Here is a 17,887-nt window from a genome sequence, read left to right as displayed (position 1 = left end):
TTTCGACACCCCCCCCCTTCTAGACACCCTAAAAAATAGAAGTACTGACAATTGAAAAAATTTCATAAAAAGTGTCCAACTTTGTACTTTTTTCAGATTTTACTTTTTTTTTCAGAGAAACCCCCAATTTGGGCATTTCTGTGCTATAACGAAAAACGAAATGAAATAACGAAATAACGGAAAAACAAAATGATGTAATAACGTTAAACGAAAAACATAACGTAACAGAATTATCTGTGCAACGAAATAACGGAAAAATAACGTAACGAAAATTTCATTGAATCTGAAATCTGAAACGAAACAATATAACGTAACGAAAAAAAATTTCGTTATGACAACACTGATCTCAGTAAAAGGTTCAGAATGATGAGTAGCAGTGAAGTGTCATGATGTATGTAGATAACAAGTTGAATGTTATAATCGGTTTATTTGAGATGTTGGGCCTCTTTGTCAAGAGCTTTCACCTTTCCACATTTTCGTTTCAGTTTGGCGAAGGTATTTTAGATGGTTTTCATCCAAAACGTTAATCGGAAGGTATGGACGGTCTTCAGCGTGAAGGGACAGGTTTGAAAAACGTGTTCAGGTTTTTCCAATTCACCGCATTCGCAATGTGGATGAGTTGATCGGCCAAACTTATGGAGGAGATAATGAAACGTGCCATGGCCACTAAGGGCCTGTCTAAGGTAGAAGTCGATTTCCGAAAGAGGAATGTTTGTGTTTGTGTTCATACCTAGGTATACTTATAATTTTTTTTTTGTTTTTGTTGAAAAACAATATTCACTTATACTGCAGTTTAAGTAAAAGTATAATGTGTATAGCTTAGGTACTTGAAGAAAAAAATTACCTACTTCTCGCATTTTTAGTCATCCAGTGCGATATACCTACTTGATGTCTCAGATGCTATTGAATGCATTTTTGCGATTTGAGAATTTCGTTTGGCTTCTTGCTTCTTTTTCAATTTTGGACGAATATTGACTAGATCGGTACATAGAACACAATAGACTTTTCTTTTTTTTACCTACAGTTTATAGCTTTTTTTTCAGTTAAACTGATATTTACTTGCTTAAAAGTATAGTTTGTAGATTGTAATTCGTACGGTCAATGCAAATAAAGTAAAATAAAAAATACGTCATTTCAGCGAATTTCACCCAGACAGAAACCAGCAGTTTTTTAAATCAACTACTTATTCATTTTATTTTTTCAAATGAAAGTTCTGAAATTTGTTCATAATTATGTAGGTAATAGGTATGTAATGTACATCAAATCAGCTGCACAGAGGAAGGATTGCTATTCATTAAATGCAAATCTCTCGATACCAAATTTCCCTATTTACATTCATTCTAAAAAAATTTGAAAAAGGGAATGAAAAAAACTTGAATTTAGCGTAAAATATCTGAATCTTTGAAAAAAGATGGAATTTCGGTTCTAAAATGTCAATATTTGGTATGCTAGGTACTTTGGTAGATATATTTATTGGCTGCACAAAAATAGTTATTTATCGTATAATTTCATTATTTATGCTAATTACTATTGAGGTATAAGCTATATACCTATTTATCTAAATTTATAAAATCTGTAACTTCAGACAACTAAATAAGTCAATATGATTAGGTATAATTTATTATTTTAAAACTAAATTTATGATGTCGCGACTCGCGAAACATTTAAAAACTGCCATCTCACTGACTTCATCCGAGAACTCTGAAATGTAGAAAATATTTTTTGATTAGTCTCGAATTACCTACTTACATAGTATTTGCACGTTCAATAATTTTGAAATATCATAACATGATCCAATAGATAAGTAGGCAGATGAATTAGTTAGAATCAGAAACTGCTGGCCATTTCTATACAAGCAAATGTTTGAAACTGCACGTATGCATCAAAGTTCAAAATGCCATAAATGTGGATTTCTAGCTTTTTGTCCGAACCTACTTACTTACTTTTTAAATTCAAAATTTGAATTTTTCACAAATAATCGTTAAATTTTTTTTAAAAATGTAAAATTCATATGTATTACAATACGAAAATAAACTTCTGGCATGAAAAACATTGCTTTTTACTCCTCAACACGAAAATTGTTGAAATTTTCGTTCACTTTCCTTTTTTACAATCAAAATTTCTAGAAAAATTATTATTCAAATGTTCTAAAAATTTGAAGCAAAAAAAATTCCATATACGCATATCAGTATCGTTTGTTTACGTCTCGAAATACAAATTATTGAAAAGCTTTGCCCTCGCTTCGCTGGAATCATGTTCATATTTTTTTTTTTGCAATTGAAATTTCAAAAAAAAAAAACATTTAAATTCTAATAAAATTTGTCGTTCTTTTTGAGTACGGTAAACCAAAAATTGAAAAGTAAAACTCAACTTTCGCCTAGTGAAAATGTAAAAACTCGAGTACAAGCTTACAACTTCCAGCTTTTGATTAAAATTGGCTGGCCAAGGCACTAGGAATAGAATTTTCGGAGCCTGAAATACTATCTAGAGAAGTGGAGTGGGCTATAAAAAACTTAAAAAACAAATCTACAGGTCCAGACAAAATTACTAATGAATGCTTTAAAATAGGAGAGGAAATAGTTACAAAAGTACTGACCAAATTCTTTAATAAAATCTGGAAAGAACAAAGGATACCCAAAGATTGGAAATATTCAGATATCATTTTAATCTTTAAAAAGGGAGAAAGGGACAAAATTACTTAATAATTACAGACCTATTTCTTTAAGTTCAAATATTTCTAAAATCTTTTCAAAAATTGTACAGAGGAGACTTAGACATTTTTTGTATCAACCTAGAGAACACAGGCTGGTTTTCGCTCGGGGTTTTCCACAATTGATCATCTTCAGGTCCTAAACCAATTAATAGAAAAATGTAACGAATATCAAATAGAACTCCACCTAGCCTTCATAGATTTCACTAAACCCTTTGACTTACTAAAACATAAATTTCTGCTGCTGGCCTTGGAGAGACAGGGGGTCCCTCCCTTCTTTGTTGGGATCATAAGAGAACTATATACAAATTTGAAAGGACGAATAATTACAGACTACCTGGGGAACTTTTTGATATTCAACGACGAGTGTTATCTATGTGTACTTGTAACACTTGTAAAATAAAGTTTTTTTATTTTATTTATTTTATTTTTACCTAGTCTCCGGCGACTATGTCGAGTCGACGAATACCCATCAAAAGAAATAAGTTGGCTGCAATTGCATGAACTTACAATTAGCGACACCTACCTATTATAGTTGTGGGCTAAAATGAAAAGAACTAAGTATATTAGTCACTTTTGACATGCGTAGCTATAATTTCAATTTCCCGAGGAATTCATTTTTCAGGAATCAAAACTATACCTAAACTCTTGCAAAAACGTTGAGAAGTGTGGGTATATACAAAAAAATGCTGATCCCCAAACATTGCAGCATAAAATCAACCTAATAATTAGAATTCTTATTCAATACCTCGTAAATACCTAACTTGTAATTCGGAAATTCTACGGAAGTAATTTTTAAAAAAATATATACGTTATCATTAATTTAGTTACGTTATTGCTACTCACGTTGATAAGCTATCCACAAGATTTGCCACCGGGATCAACCCCAACATTTTCAACAGCCCACTTACGACCATCAGCACTGGTCTAAGTAAAACTGATACTGGTCCCAGTCCCAATGCACTTAATAAGCCCGCTTGAACTTGGATAACATTGACACACAAAAGTGCGACCAACAAAACCGTAAAAACTCCGAACGTATTCATACTTTTTTCTTAGAAACTTAATTTTTCAAGTCAATGGACAACTCAAGTTCTGAAAAACGACTATACTGTTTAGCAGAAAACACGCCTATTTATATACTTACGTATTCCTACGCCCCATATTTAATTTTGTATATTTTTCAAGGTTCAAAGTTATCAATACTTTGAGATAAGACCAATCGAAAATCATTTTGAAAAACAACACAAACGTTTTCCATTTTCTAAAAATCTAAATTACCTATTCCGATACTCTAAAACTCGATTTCCAAGCTCGTTTTTACGACTTGAAGGTAGTTTTGAGGACATTTTATGGTATTCTATTTCAGTAATATTTGCGTATTATATCGTTCTGAGGAAAAATACAAAATTTCAGCGATGATTTCGTGGAAAACCGTAATAGGTATACGTATTAATGATTCGTACGATTGTCTCGAAACGGTTCGGTTGATGAATAATTATATTGTAAAGTGAAATCTACGACAGTCCATGAGAAAATGCATGCGCCTATGATTCATGGGTAAGTATGCATCTCATTTGATGAAATTTCATCGCTGTTTGCCTATTCATGTAAAATCCAATAATTTTACATATTTACTTACTTACCTAACTAGATTCAACTTATAAATGTTCAGATCACTTTTTAGCCTATATCTAAAAATGTTGATTTATCAACGTGAATTCATTATGGGGTGAAGTGGAAAAAAAACATATCTCATCCTGGGTTCTGGAGAAAATAAGCAAATAAGCTGGCTTTGAGAGGGAACTACTTTGGAATATTTTGAGCTCCCCGCCGCCATATAAGATAAGAGCTGAGTCAGGGTCATTATTGAAAAAAAATTTTTGTTTTTTTTTCATTTTTGAGTACAATCACGTGGTGGATTGCGAGAACTGGGATTTCGTATCAATTTTATGGCACTTTTTAACCATTAAAACTTCCTTTCGAAAAAAAAAACATGTGCTCGGTGGGTTAAAAATACCTCGATGACGACCTTTTCTAAGGACATTTCGATCAAATTGCTCACATTTCTTTTTCTTTGGTTTTAGCTTATTTTTCAAACACCCACCGAAGTATAGGTAGAGGTACCTACGACAAAGGGAACACCATTGACAACATTTTTTTTGAAAAGAACAAAGCGAAATAGGAAGAGCAAGTAAAAGTATCACAACATAGCAAGATTTCAGCGTTGAAGCGAATTTTTGATTTTTTGGTGAATTTTTAAAAATCGAAAGGTCAAAAATTCGAGAAACCAGTATTTTACCAAACTGATCTAGAAAGTTTTTTTTTTTTTTTTTTGAAATTTGATGAGTACCTTATTTTTTACCCCCTTCCCCTTCTTGAATCGATTGGGAACGATTTCGAACCATTTTTGATACGAGTTCTAAGGCCTCCAAAACATTTTAGAAATTTTACATTTCCATAAGATTTTAATATCTAATGGAATTTAAACGGTAGGAATAAATTTGTTTTACTCTCAAATTTCAACATGCTGAATTGATCGGAGTTGGTTTCAAGCAGTTCTCTTCACCTTTATAGCCATGTTTCGGGATTTCTAAATTTTTCAAAAAGTGAGATAAAACCTTCCCAAATTAACTTTATAGCAAGTACATATATAAACGCGATTGGTGCTCATTGGTGAACTACGTGGCTTTTACACAACATCTCTCAAAAATCGGTTTCTGCCGGATTGGAATCGTAAGTAATATTTCTCCAGCGATTTTGTACCATTGAAAATTTTAAAAATTCGCTGTTGTGAACTGTGTTGTTTAATGAACAAAGCTGAAAAATTCAGTTGAGGCTTGAAGCCCTATTTTTGACATGATAAGTCGACTAGAGGCGGTTTTAAGCCGTTCTGGAGCCTCCAGAAATATTTTGGAAGTTCCAGTTTTCCCAAAAAAAATAAGGGAAGTAGATATTTCAACAGGTACAAATTTTTTGAACTGGACGAAAAAGAATTGAAGAAAACCCCCAAAATACACCATCATCCAAAACTTATTCAGTTGCTAAAATTCATTTTTCGATCTTTGACAAAGAACGTAGGAGAAGATAAGAGGGGTGAAATTGCCTTTTGGAGCCAGCGAGACAAAACTCCGGCAGTAAGTAGGTATTATCGAGATACTTGATCGCCAAAGTTTCAGACCTTAAGATTGAGTGGTTCTTAAGAATGAACAAGTTTCCTCAAAAATAGTTATGAAATTTTTCATTCAAAGTCCGCCCGCCCGATTTTAACGAGACATAAGTCATAATTATTGTAAGGGATTATTAGGGCTTCTCACAAAAAAGTTAACACCTCCTTCGACCCCTAATTCTTCCTTTAATGTTCAATCAATTTTTCAAATTGCTCCTTCCACGTTTTGGGCTTAATTAATGCGACATAGTTGAGAAGAAATTTTCAAAAATACGTACAAATTTATCTACCCAAAAATACCTACCGTAAGCAATTTGCAAATTTCCAACTGCTTAGCTTAGAATCTTAAAAATAGACTTTGATTTTGATGGCAATGACCTAAGTCGACGCAGAATCTCAACTGAAGGCCATTTTTCCCAAAACAAGTTCAGCATAAGGCTGTAGTGAAAAACCTACATTTTTTTTAGAGGGAGGGAGAGAGAGATTTATTATTTTAACTCAGCGGAGAATGCCTCCTTTGAAGACCCATATCTCCCTTTCAGGAGCATTTTCAACTCAAAATGAAGATCTCCATCAAATTCACCACGTACATATGTATAGGTATAATAGCATTTTGGGAATTCCTTCTTTACTTATGTTGTCAGCAGGATTGGGCAATGATCACTGAGTTTTTTGAAGAGCCGAACTTTTCCTCTTCTCCAAAAAGAGCCTGAAAGAGTCAATGAATTCGATCATTTTATAAAAAGAGTTCAGACGAGATCAAAAAACTCTTTTGAAAACTCTTCTCAATTCCACTCATTTTTGAATTTTTATTGTAAGCAATACATCGCCCTTCAGAATTTTGAACCAGTTGGCTGAAATTATTGGTATTTGTCAAAATCGTTGAAAAATAAAAACTAGTGAAGCCTGCAGTGAGCCACAGAATTTTAGTTTTACAGCGTTACTCGTACCAGTTGAGAATAAAGAAGATATTCAAACTCTTATTGAATCAAAAAAGAGTTAGAAAGAGTAATAAAACGTATTTGAAATTTCGAAAAAAAAAAGTTTGAAAAGAGTTCAACTCTTGATTATTTTATTTTATTTATTTATTTATTTATTTATTTATTTATTTTTTGAAAAGTCTTCCCAACCCTCAGTGCAGGTAATCAATGAATAAAAATCCTGAAAAACGCCTACGTTTGAACGCTCAAACGATGTACAGTGCATAAAAATAATAAGGAATAATTTGCGATAATTTTTCTCAGAATTACATACTTATGTTTATAGAATGTACAGAAGTTCTGAAGTGAAATACTATCGCTCTGATAACATTGGCTATGTTATTTTATTTGTTTTAAAAAATATTGAACAGATATCTAACAACTGGATTTTTGTAATTCTTAGTCTACTCGTATGTACGTGTCAACTTTGATTTTTCAGAATGAAATGTGTTACTCTACGAAGGTGAACAAAACGATTTGGTATTTTATTCTATTTTAAAAACTAAATTTATCATGTCGAGAGATATAAAAATGTAGTAGGAATAAATATGCTTGCACATAAAAGGTACGTTTTCTTCAAGAATTGCCATCTCAATCAATTGGCAATAATCCAAGCAACCTGAAATTGAAAAATAACTTTCCATTAGTTCTGAGTAAAATTACATGCCTATACTAGTAGGTAACATATTCTAATAATGAATCAGTTTGAATCACAAAATAATGAACAATTTTAACGAGGAAACTTTCAAAATTGGTAAAAGCTTCAAATTTTAAAATTCCCGAAATTATGTGGACTTTTAGGTACATACGATACAATACGTATAAAAGTCGAATTTTCACCTCTTCAGATTAATTGTTCAAGTTTTGTTAAAGAATCCACTAAAATTGATTTATCTTGTATGTAGGTGGCTTTGAAATGATTACAGAAAAATTTTTCGCGTGAAATTCTTCACTGCAAAAACATTTTTTCCAAAGAAAGTTTCTCCTGTGAAATTTTTCTCATGTTGCTACAATTTTGAATTTTGCTTTTCAAAATCAATTTTTCAAACGTTTTTGAACCCATCTTTAATGTGATTCATCAGAAGCACAGCGGCGTGTCAAAGTGCTAAGCTAGAAAATCAAATCTAACGAATTGGGAATTTTAACGTTGTGCTAGGGGAAGGAAGGTTGAGTTCGCTGATTCCGGTTTTCCTATTCATCTTCAGCACCAAACAACTCTTTTATGGATCCTTAAATGAAAATCTGAATCTCAAAGCTTTACAACATTGAAGATCTCAATTGGTTAACTAAGTAATTTCAGTTTTTGCATTAATTTTTACCCCCTCCCCCTCTCCCTCCCATCTTCACGTTTGTCACGGTTACGTATGGAACCGATTTTTTTGGGGAAGAACTTTCGCAGCGTAGGTAGGTACTAGGTACCTAATTTGTGAAGGAAGAATATTATTGAAAAAGAATTATTTAATTCGGGAAGAATATTACATATGGGACAAATTTTGCAGAATGAACTTTTTCTAGGAAGAATTTTCGAATTACCCACGTTGAAGAACTTCCAAATGACTTGTAGTAGGAATTCATCTACCATTCCATGAAGTTCATGTTTGATAACTTCCTATATTTTTTTCATCAATTTCAGATAAAAAGTACACATATCAGATATAAAAAAAGGCGTTGGCACTACAAATTTCTGAGTGAGATAAGCAGGTCTTTTCTAGTCACTTCTTTTTGGGGGCACGTTAATTCTTGAAAGTTGTAAGTCCATAATTTTTTGTACCTATGTATCTCTCGCCACTCAAAAATTCCCCAAAAAATTGATTCTTATGTTTAAAAAATCCTCGTTTTGTTCCAAAATTTCCAAACAAAGGTACTTTTTTTTGCCAAATTTGCTTGTAAGATTTTTTTTTGGTAAAATTTGTCCAAGTCAAAAAGAGAAATTTTTTGAGGGGAGGGGGTGTCAAAAAGCGTTAATTTTTGGCAAAATAGTCAAGGTGTTCATTTTTGGCAAAATTGTCCATCTCTTGTAAAATTGTCAAAATGACCCAATTTTTGCCAAAATTGTCAAACAGCCCTGTTCTTGCCTAAATTGCTTTAAAAAATTCGTTTTTACTAAAATTGCTAAAAATTTCCCGTTTTTTATCAAAAGTATCAGAGAGTGTCAATTTTGGCGAATTAATGAAGAATTGTAATGTTTTTTCTTCAAAATGCTCAGTAGTTTTTTGATAAAATAGTCAAAGTGTCGTAATTTTTACCAAAATTGCTAACAAAATGTTTTTTTTTTGCCAAATAGCCCAAAAAGCACTAATTTTTGCCTTGCCTGTCTAAAAAGCCCTCTTTTTATTTCGAAATTTTGTCAAAAAAATTTATTTTCTATTCACATCCTGAAAATCGCATAATTTATCGTGCGTTTACTTTTTCTTGTCGTGGAAATTACCTCATTTATTGTTCATTCTGTTAAAAACTTCTCGTGGAATTTTTTTATTTTTGTGGTTATTCTTTCTGTATGTATATCGTAGAAATCACCTAATTTGTCGGTTTTTTTTTTATTCAAACGTGTAATACATTTTTTTTGTAATGAAATTCGTGCAATCCTTTTTTTTTATCGCGAATGAGTTGTTTATCGTGTTAACCCCATTTTTTAATGTAACGATAAATTGCACTCTTTACTATTTATTTTCGAAGATCTTTATTTTCATTGATTCGTCGTCAAGTATTGATAAATCAATTGCAGAAACTTGAAATTTGGTTGAGAAAGGGCATGATTGTGGGATCAAAAAAGTAATGAACGAATGATCGCTGACGTATTCGTCTGACATTGGAGGTAAAAAGCTAATCTAGCCACGATTTCAGGTGCCGAATGCATTTTTGACTTTTAGTGATTTTTTTTTTTTAAATCAAATATGTGCCAAAAATAGGGAAAAAATTGAAATTTCATCAGAAAATCCAAAATATTTGAAGCCAGTTTTGGTAACTAAGGTTTTATTGTGAGTTTCCTTACTTGTCAAATTTTATGTATATAATTTTATACTCGTAAAATGAAAATTGGAGAAGGAAAAAAATTGATAAATATTGATTTTTGCAATGCTAAGTGATGACTTCTACAAGGGGAAAATTTTTATGCCTTTTCAGCAAAATTTATTCAAGTTTTTAAATATTATGCCACAAAAATGTTGGAACGTGTGTAAAAGTGGCGATGTTTTAACATTGTAGGTAATACAAAAATATTTGTTTTTCGACAAATAGATTTATTTATCAATTCGCTTCTTAGCTTTCAAGGATAGCCTTATACTTGGGTATTTGTACGGTATCAAATTGCATATACAGGGTACCACTATTTTTCATCATGGTCCACCCAATAGAAACTAACAATATGAATGCTTCACTTTAAAGTAAAAATTATGAATTAGTAGCAAATTACTTCAATTATGAATAATTCTACTGGAATAATTATTTTAAGAAATGTGTAATCATGTAGATATTTTACGTACGTGTAGGTATGTATGTACTTACTTTAATACAACCCACAAAACTAGTGTCAGTGGGAATAACAATGGATCTACAGCATCGATCACTGTTTTTACTAATGATTGTACTGTACTCAGTAGGTGTAGTCCTCCCAATACGAATTTTATTACAAGTCCCAAACCGAACAACAGCGGAGATAATAAAAACACCAAAGGTGTCAGCAGCAGTGTTAAACCAAATAACACTGGTAGCAACACTGGTTGTAAGAACTTCAACGCGGAGACTACCCCGTCTAATATTGGCTCAAGTGCACTCGTTAAGCCTCCCGCTTGAACTTGGACAACATTGATCCACAAAAGTGCACCCAACAAAACCGAAAACACTCCAAATTTATTCATATTTTTTACTCGAACACTACTTATTTTCCAATTCAACGCACAACTCAAAAACTCCAAAACGACTGTACTCGTTTGAACAAAACTTGTCTTTTTATATCGGTACTTACCTATATTTCTACGCAAGTTCTTCGATTTTGTGCATTTCTGAAGGTTTAATGTTATCAATACTCTGAGATAAAGGATGTCGAAAAACATTTTTAACATTACCAACATTTTCCAATTTTTGGAAAACCGAGAATCGAGATAACCGATTTCCTTATACACTAAAAACTCGATTTACGAGGTTTTTTTTTCACGATCAACACGTAGCCTTGGAGACATTTCATAGAATTATTTTTCAATGGTAGGTAAGTACGTAGTTACGTACTTGCATTTTTTACAGTTTTGTGAAGAAATTTCGAAATTTCAGTGAAAAATTCATCGATAAGCGTAGTTAAGGGGATGATACCGTATGGACGAGCATGGCTGATGAATTATTGAAAAGTAAGCTCAACGATATTCCAGAATTTTTCAAAATAGGTGGTCAAAAATTTATCATAAATTGGTTAAAAAATCAAATGCCTAATAGTCACGTAGGTATACTTCAGAAAACGTTGGGTTTAGTTACATTTTAACTGCAATCACTTTCGAACTTTGGTACTACGGTTGAAAATACCTCTACCTACGTATAATATTTTTAGGGGAAGTGAAGAAGACAATTTTATCGAAAAGGTGATCTGGGCAGTTAGAACTCTGAAAACGTTTTATTTTTGTCATGTTCCATCGTATTCCTTCTTTGAGACTCATTTTCAACAATGTAGTTTGCTCACTGTTCCTATTCGGTACCTAGGTAAAACAATCGAAGATCTCATTCATCGATTAGGCTGCAAAATTTTAGCATGCCCTGTATCAAAAAACCTAAATATGTGCCTCAAAATCTACTTAAAGGATAAATATAGTGCCAAGTACATAGAAAAATTTCGAGCAATTCAAACTTTTTTTTTACTGATTTCTTCTATTTGTAAAACTTATCATAAGTGTAGGTATAGGTACCTTATTCGTACGTATGTCGTATGCAGTACATCCATGAAAATCATAGTATGGTTTTACAGATAGCTATCGTGCAATGGTATAACACGTTTTATGAGCAGTAGTTCTCCTTATAAATGCACATTAGGGTGGATTGCAAAATAAAAATCGTTGGAGGATTTTGACCTAACTTATTGAAGAAGTTCATTTTGAGGTGCAAGTCACTCAGAAAAAATTTCAGTTTCGAAGGTACCCCTTGATGAGAGATATGGGTACTCACAGAAAGGGGACATTTTCGAAAAAATTGTGGGTTTTAACCCATCAGTTTTTCAACACCTTAATTGCTAAGCATTTTCAACTTCTTTTTCATCAGCCAACAATTTTTGAAAAAGCTGCCAAAATGTGGACCCTAAAAATTTGGGAAAAAATTCAAATATTCACGATACCTAACAAAATAAGTAATTTTTTTCTTATTTTTTTGTCCATCGATGTAAAATAAAAGAAACACAAAAAACTTGATGTCTGAATTGAATATTAATTTTTCAATTTTTTCTTTCAAATTTTTGAATTTTTGGAAAACTTTATTAAGGATTTTGCATTTGTATTTATTCCAGTTTAGGGTAAAACAGAAAGATAGTCAACATTGCTGCAAAAATATCAATTCGAACGTAGATATTCTCCCCATTCCGTGTATTACTTGCTGCCAAGCCCCAAACAAAAATGCTCAATTTTGTCTCATTCGCTATATCTACTCAATTTATCGGTTTTATCCATCATCTTTCACCAAATTGTTTTCCTTTAGATTTTTTACTTTAATTTTAATCTGAAAAAATTAATCACTTTGCTGGTTATACGTATAAAAAATTCTGGAAAAAAAGAGGATTTTTTTATCCGAATCTGGGAACCTCTTGCCAGGTCCCCCGGATCTCGCTTGTTTTTGTATTCTACTGAACGGTTAAACATTTTCTAATCACTTTATTTTTGGATAAATGCGTGTTTTAAATTTATTTCTTCTCGAGTGGGTGTTTCGCATTAATCAAGCCAAACCTTCATTTTGTGTTGAAAGTTACTCAGAAATTTTTTTAGCTCTGGAGGTGCCCCTGGAGAGCATAAATGGGCCCTCAAAAAGGAAGCATTATTTTCGAAAACGTGCATTTTTCGCTCTTTTCACTGCCTAGCCTGTTTCGAAGATAATGATCCACTCTCACATAAAAATATTGGGTATACAGATACACAACACACACAGATTCTGCGTCGATCTATGTTATTGGCATCAAAATCTGAGACCACTTTTAGGGTTCTACCAAACGTTTGAAAATTTGTAATCGCTTATTTTTGAGATAAATTCGAGTTTTAAAATTTTTTTTGGCAAATATTTCGCATCAATTATGCCAAAATATTGCAAGATATAAATCCTGAAACTGGGGAAATATTTTGGAACGCAGCGGTGCCAATTTTTAGGTATTTATTACCAACTTGAAAAAATCAAAAAAAAGTTGGTGGATTTCGACTAAATTCAGGAGAAATTTTTACTTTGAGTGAAAAGTGACTCAGAAAAAATTTAGCTCTGGAGGTATCCCTGGAGGGGAAATTCGGGTCCTCAAAGAGGACGAGGCATTTTCGTAAAAACTTCATATGTAAGATTTGGCTATTTCTCTAGATTTTTTCAAGTTGGCAATAATAACAAAAAATTGGCATCACTGCGTTTCAAAATATTTCCCCAGTTTCAGGAATGGTATCTTTTAATTTGTGAAGAAAAATTTTAAAAATTCAAAATTCAAAAATGAGCGATTTGTAAATTTTCAACCACCCAGTAAAACCCTAAAAGTGGCCTTGGATTGTGACTGCAATAACATACATCAACTTAGAATCCCAAATATTTTCTTTTAGGACTGGGTTATTTTTCCCAAAACAAGTTAGGTAGCGATGGAGCGAAAAATTCACGATTTTTTCAAAAATGCATCCTCTTTGACGGCTCGCTTTTCTCCTCCAAGGGCATCTCCGAAGTCTGCTGACTTTTTTGGGGAGTATTTCATCCTAATATGTATTTATATCTGAGTACATACGTACTCGTAGGTACGTAAAGTATGTACATGATGTATGTACCTGGGGAAAGTTCTGCCTTCATCGCAGATTGTTTTGTATTGGTTTTTTAATGATATTTCTCTGATTTAGGTACTCGTAAATGTAGGTACACGTTTTTAAAAAACCTATTAGGTACCTATTTGTTGCAGATTTCATTTACCTACTTACGGTTATATTTAGACAAATCATTTTTTAATTTCTTCCCTCCCTCCTTCTGCAACAGATTACTGATTCATAGTCCTAGATAATTTAGAATAATAATGGGCTACGTAATAATATTCATTTACGTATATTATTTTTTTTGTCTACAGGTGAGTGAAGAATTTCCATTTCTTTAAAGAAAGTTATGTGGGTAGTAAGTACCAAGTACCTTCCTACCTTGTATTGTATTTTTATTATTCGAAAAATAATGTTAAGGTACATATTATTAATTCTTTCGCTTAAGTATTTCACTCGATTACTAGTTTGAAATTGATTCTTATTCAGTAATAAGGTCTAAGTACATTTATCTGGTATGGGAGAGTAGGTGAATTTTTTAGTCTTTTACTGATCGTTATCACTGGAAATTACATATGAAGAGTGATATTCCAAAACTCGCTTTGTCCATTTTTATCAAAGTGCGTTTTTCAGCTGTACATGGTAGATGAAGTAGTAACTCACATTCCTACACCATCAACCTACCAAAATAAGGTGTTAAACTCACCTAAATAGCCAATTCACTAAAAATTAAAAAAAAAATAATCTTCCAAAACGCACTTTATCCATTTTTATTGAAATTTTTTTCAGTAGTATTTAGTGGATGAAGTGTATACCTACACTCCTACATCATAAATCCACCCAAATAAAGTGCTAAACTCGCCTAAAAAGCCATTTTACCCGTTTAAAGGGAAACTGTTTTTCCTCTTTCCTGAAAAGTTGTGAAAATGGACAAAGTGAGTTTTGGAATATCACTCTTCATATATGTATTTTTTACTTGTTCAAACATTCACTGAATGTTTAATATATATTCGAATAAGATTGGAAAGAGGGAACGCATTTCCTCAGAAGAAACTTCAATTATTTTCATTGAAATATACCTAGGTATGGCTATATCATACCTATTTCTACGCAATTAATGCACAAGCATGGTGTAACTTTCACTCGTCTAATGATAACTCATTATATGCGCGTAAAATTCAAATGGAGTTTCTGTATGGTGTTGGGAAGTGGAAAAGAAAACTTCAAAATTTAGTTCATAAATGAATGGAACGACTAACTCGAATTTTTGATCTATTCTTAAAATTATATTTTCATAAGAAAAAATTTATTTTGTTTTCTTCTTAACGGAAATTCTAAAATTTACGTAGTGGGTGAAGGGGTTAGAAAATTTTTAATTTTTTTTGGAGCTACAGTGGAAATTTTCGAATTTTTAGTGAAGTAGGTAATGAAGGAAATTTTTAGACCTCGTTTTTCTGGCTTAGTAGTTGAGGAAATCTATTTGTGTATGGAAGAAACTGTTTGTACCTATTTTAGTTGGTCCGAGAATTTTTCTGTGATCAGAACCAACTAATTTGGATTTCTTGAAAATTCGAATGAGTTTCAGGATTCGACACCTCGTAATTCATTCGGTGGGCATGGAAGATTAAAATATTTCGATTATATTTTCAAAGTCAGTGATATTAACTATTTCCCTTTTACTTGAATAAGAAATTCTCTGATCATTTGAACACTTTCTTTCTACTGTTTTTTAATACTTCTTGTTTTCGAAGAAAAAAATTATTATCAGGTTCAAAACCTACATACGTCAATGGAAATCATTTTATGAAAGGAAGTACATACATAACATAAAACCACACTCGATAACATATCTTTTTGAGTACGAATTCAGGAAAAAAAACAAGAAAAACGCTTTGTTATCGCCATATTTTATTTTTTTTCACTTTTACTTAATTTTTTGAAGACTTTAAGCTCATTGTGTGCCTACCTACCTACCTACCTACCAACCAACCTATATGAATCATGGATCAGTTTGAAATTTATGTATCATTACTGGAAGAGTAGACTACCCTATTCAATTTTCTTCTCGAATAATACGCATTTGCCTTAATTAGGTACCTACCTACATATTATTCCAAAACTGGTGAAATATTTGGAGTACATTTGTGCTCATTTTTAGAGTTTTTGCGCGAAGCGCGAAAAAACTCTATTGTAATCACTTTTTCATGGTAGTCATCGTAGTCATCGTAGTCATCGTAGTCATCGTAGTCATCGTAGTCATCGTAGTTTTCGTCGTCATAAATCTTTTTGTAGATTTGTAAAATGCTAAGCAATATCCATTAAATATATATCGCTACGTTTTTTTTTTTTTTCTAAATTCCCAATAAAATTCAAAATATTACTGTTGATAATATTGATGATAATGAAGAGCGAAGAAGTATTTAATAAATAATAAAGCATTCAAAAATTAGCAGTTACGATAATCGTACCTTCCTGATAGTTGATGATTTGTGTGAAGTCGAATTTGTAGAATTCGATTCTGCGAAACAATGGTAATAATAATGATATTTTCTAGGTTTAAATAAATTTTAAATTGCCAAATAACAATACAAGGACTGATCAAAAAGTTTGCAGCTGTTGGATGCTAGGCGAAAACAAAAGCACACAGCGAAATTGAACTTTTAGTTCGTAGTTAGTACACCTTTACGAAGGCATTCCACAAATTTCAGCTAGATCCCTCAAGCAAGGCATATTATACAGACGTTTTTCTAAAAAGTAGATAGTGAACCTATTCCGTTTTTTTTTTTTAATTTCTTTTTTAATAACCAAATAGGAGTCTATTTTAGTGGATGACGGGTAACTTTTTCATCATACCTACCTACTACCAATAAACTTCCTGCAACTTTTTAATGATTTTGATTTTTCACGACATAACTTTGATCAAAAACATGGTGCAAATTTGATGACATTTTTCTTGAGGAAATATTACTTTTTCAGGATACTTAAGGGTTTCTATGGATAGATCTAGAATTCGAGTTTTGAAAAAAGTTTTTTTTTTAATATGAGCTTTTTAATGTGACGCAATCAATTTTAAGGTACAACGAAGGAAAGCATAAAAATTTAGCTTTAACTCCAGCAACAGCCACAAAGAAACAAAATACGACAGCACAAAGTTCATCAAATAACGGAATAAGTGAGAAACCGTTGGAAGATAACATAAGGAAAACAAGTAATCAAATAATAAAAAAACATATATGTCACTAAAAAATGTCACCTATATATTCAAAAATTTTTGATTTTTTTGGATTAATTTAGATTCGATGGATTCGGCACTTTTTTCAAGTATTATTGAAAGTGTGAAAAAAGTTGACGCTGCAGAGCAGCAAAAAAAAATCGAGGAGCTCTTTTCTTTGTTTAAAGAGGTGCCAATACCAAGTTCGATCACGATTTCGTTTCTGCAATTGTTTGAAAAAGTTTACACGAATATAACTGATGCGAAAATGAGAAATAAAATCAAAAGGGGGCTTTTTGAGATGAGCATGGCCGAATAATTTATTGTGTATTTTGGAAAGATCTTTAAATCTCCTTACGATTCAAATAAAAGAATTTTCTGCAACGAGTTCATTTTTTCAAAAACTGTCTTATAATGTCATTTTTTACTTTTTTTCTGAAAAAATATGCGAGATAGTTGAAAATGTATGCAATAAAACTTTTTCAAAATCAAATTTCTACCTTAAAATTATTTTAACAATTTGGTAAAAATAGCTGCTTCAACGAAGGATGAGAATTATTGTAAAATTGCTTCGGTTGAAGAGTGACTTTTGGATTTTGAAAACATCGTCTACATCAATTAAAATTCAAACTTATCCTGAACTTTATTTTTTTAAATACCTTTTTTTTTAATGATTCAAGTGAATACATTATACCTCAAACGCAAAAACTCTTTTGTAATCAGCGATTAGCTGATGGCTTGTTGGTGATTACTTCCAATTTCAAAAACTCAGCTATTCTTGGCTACTTTTTTCAATTTTTTGAAATTGCCATTGTGGGTGATCAAAAAATCGGAACATTCTGCATTCTAAACACAAATTTACTTGAAGGT

At 31.9% G+C, this 17,887-nt stretch overlaps 1 protein-coding gene and 2 long non-coding RNA genes across 3 annotated transcripts in view; 1 reads left to right on the top strand and 2 right to left on the bottom strand.

The window, feature by feature from the left end:
* LOC135845344 (uncharacterized) overlaps window positions 1-17,887 on the top strand; it is a 426,634-nt gene that overhangs the window by 366,389 nt on the left and 42,358 nt on the right. The gene's annotated exons all lie outside the window — the stretch shown is intronic.
* Window positions 1,454-3,858, bottom strand: LOC135845083 (uncharacterized). Its single transcript, XR_010558699.1, has 2 exons — window positions 3,557-3,858; window positions 1,454-1,701 (listed from the first exon to the last, which is right to left on the bottom strand). It is a non-coding gene; the product is annotated as an uncharacterized LOC135845083 (long non-coding RNA).
* LOC135844633 (uncharacterized) lies at window positions 7,185-11,024 on the bottom strand. The gene is made up of 2 exons (XR_010558590.1): window positions 10,364-11,024; window positions 7,185-7,478 (listed from the first exon to the last, which is right to left on the bottom strand). It is a non-coding gene; the product is annotated as an uncharacterized LOC135844633 (long non-coding RNA).

Source organism: Planococcus citri, chromosome 4 (assembly GCF_950023065.1).
Source record: "Planococcus citri chromosome 4, ihPlaCitr1.1, whole genome shotgun sequence".
In the NCBI taxonomy this organism is placed as follows: Eukaryota; Metazoa; Arthropoda; class Insecta; order Hemiptera; family Pseudococcidae; genus Planococcus; species Planococcus citri.
The sequence above is the reverse complement of the archived record's forward strand: the minus strand, read 5'-3'. Positions and strand labels throughout refer to the sequence as shown.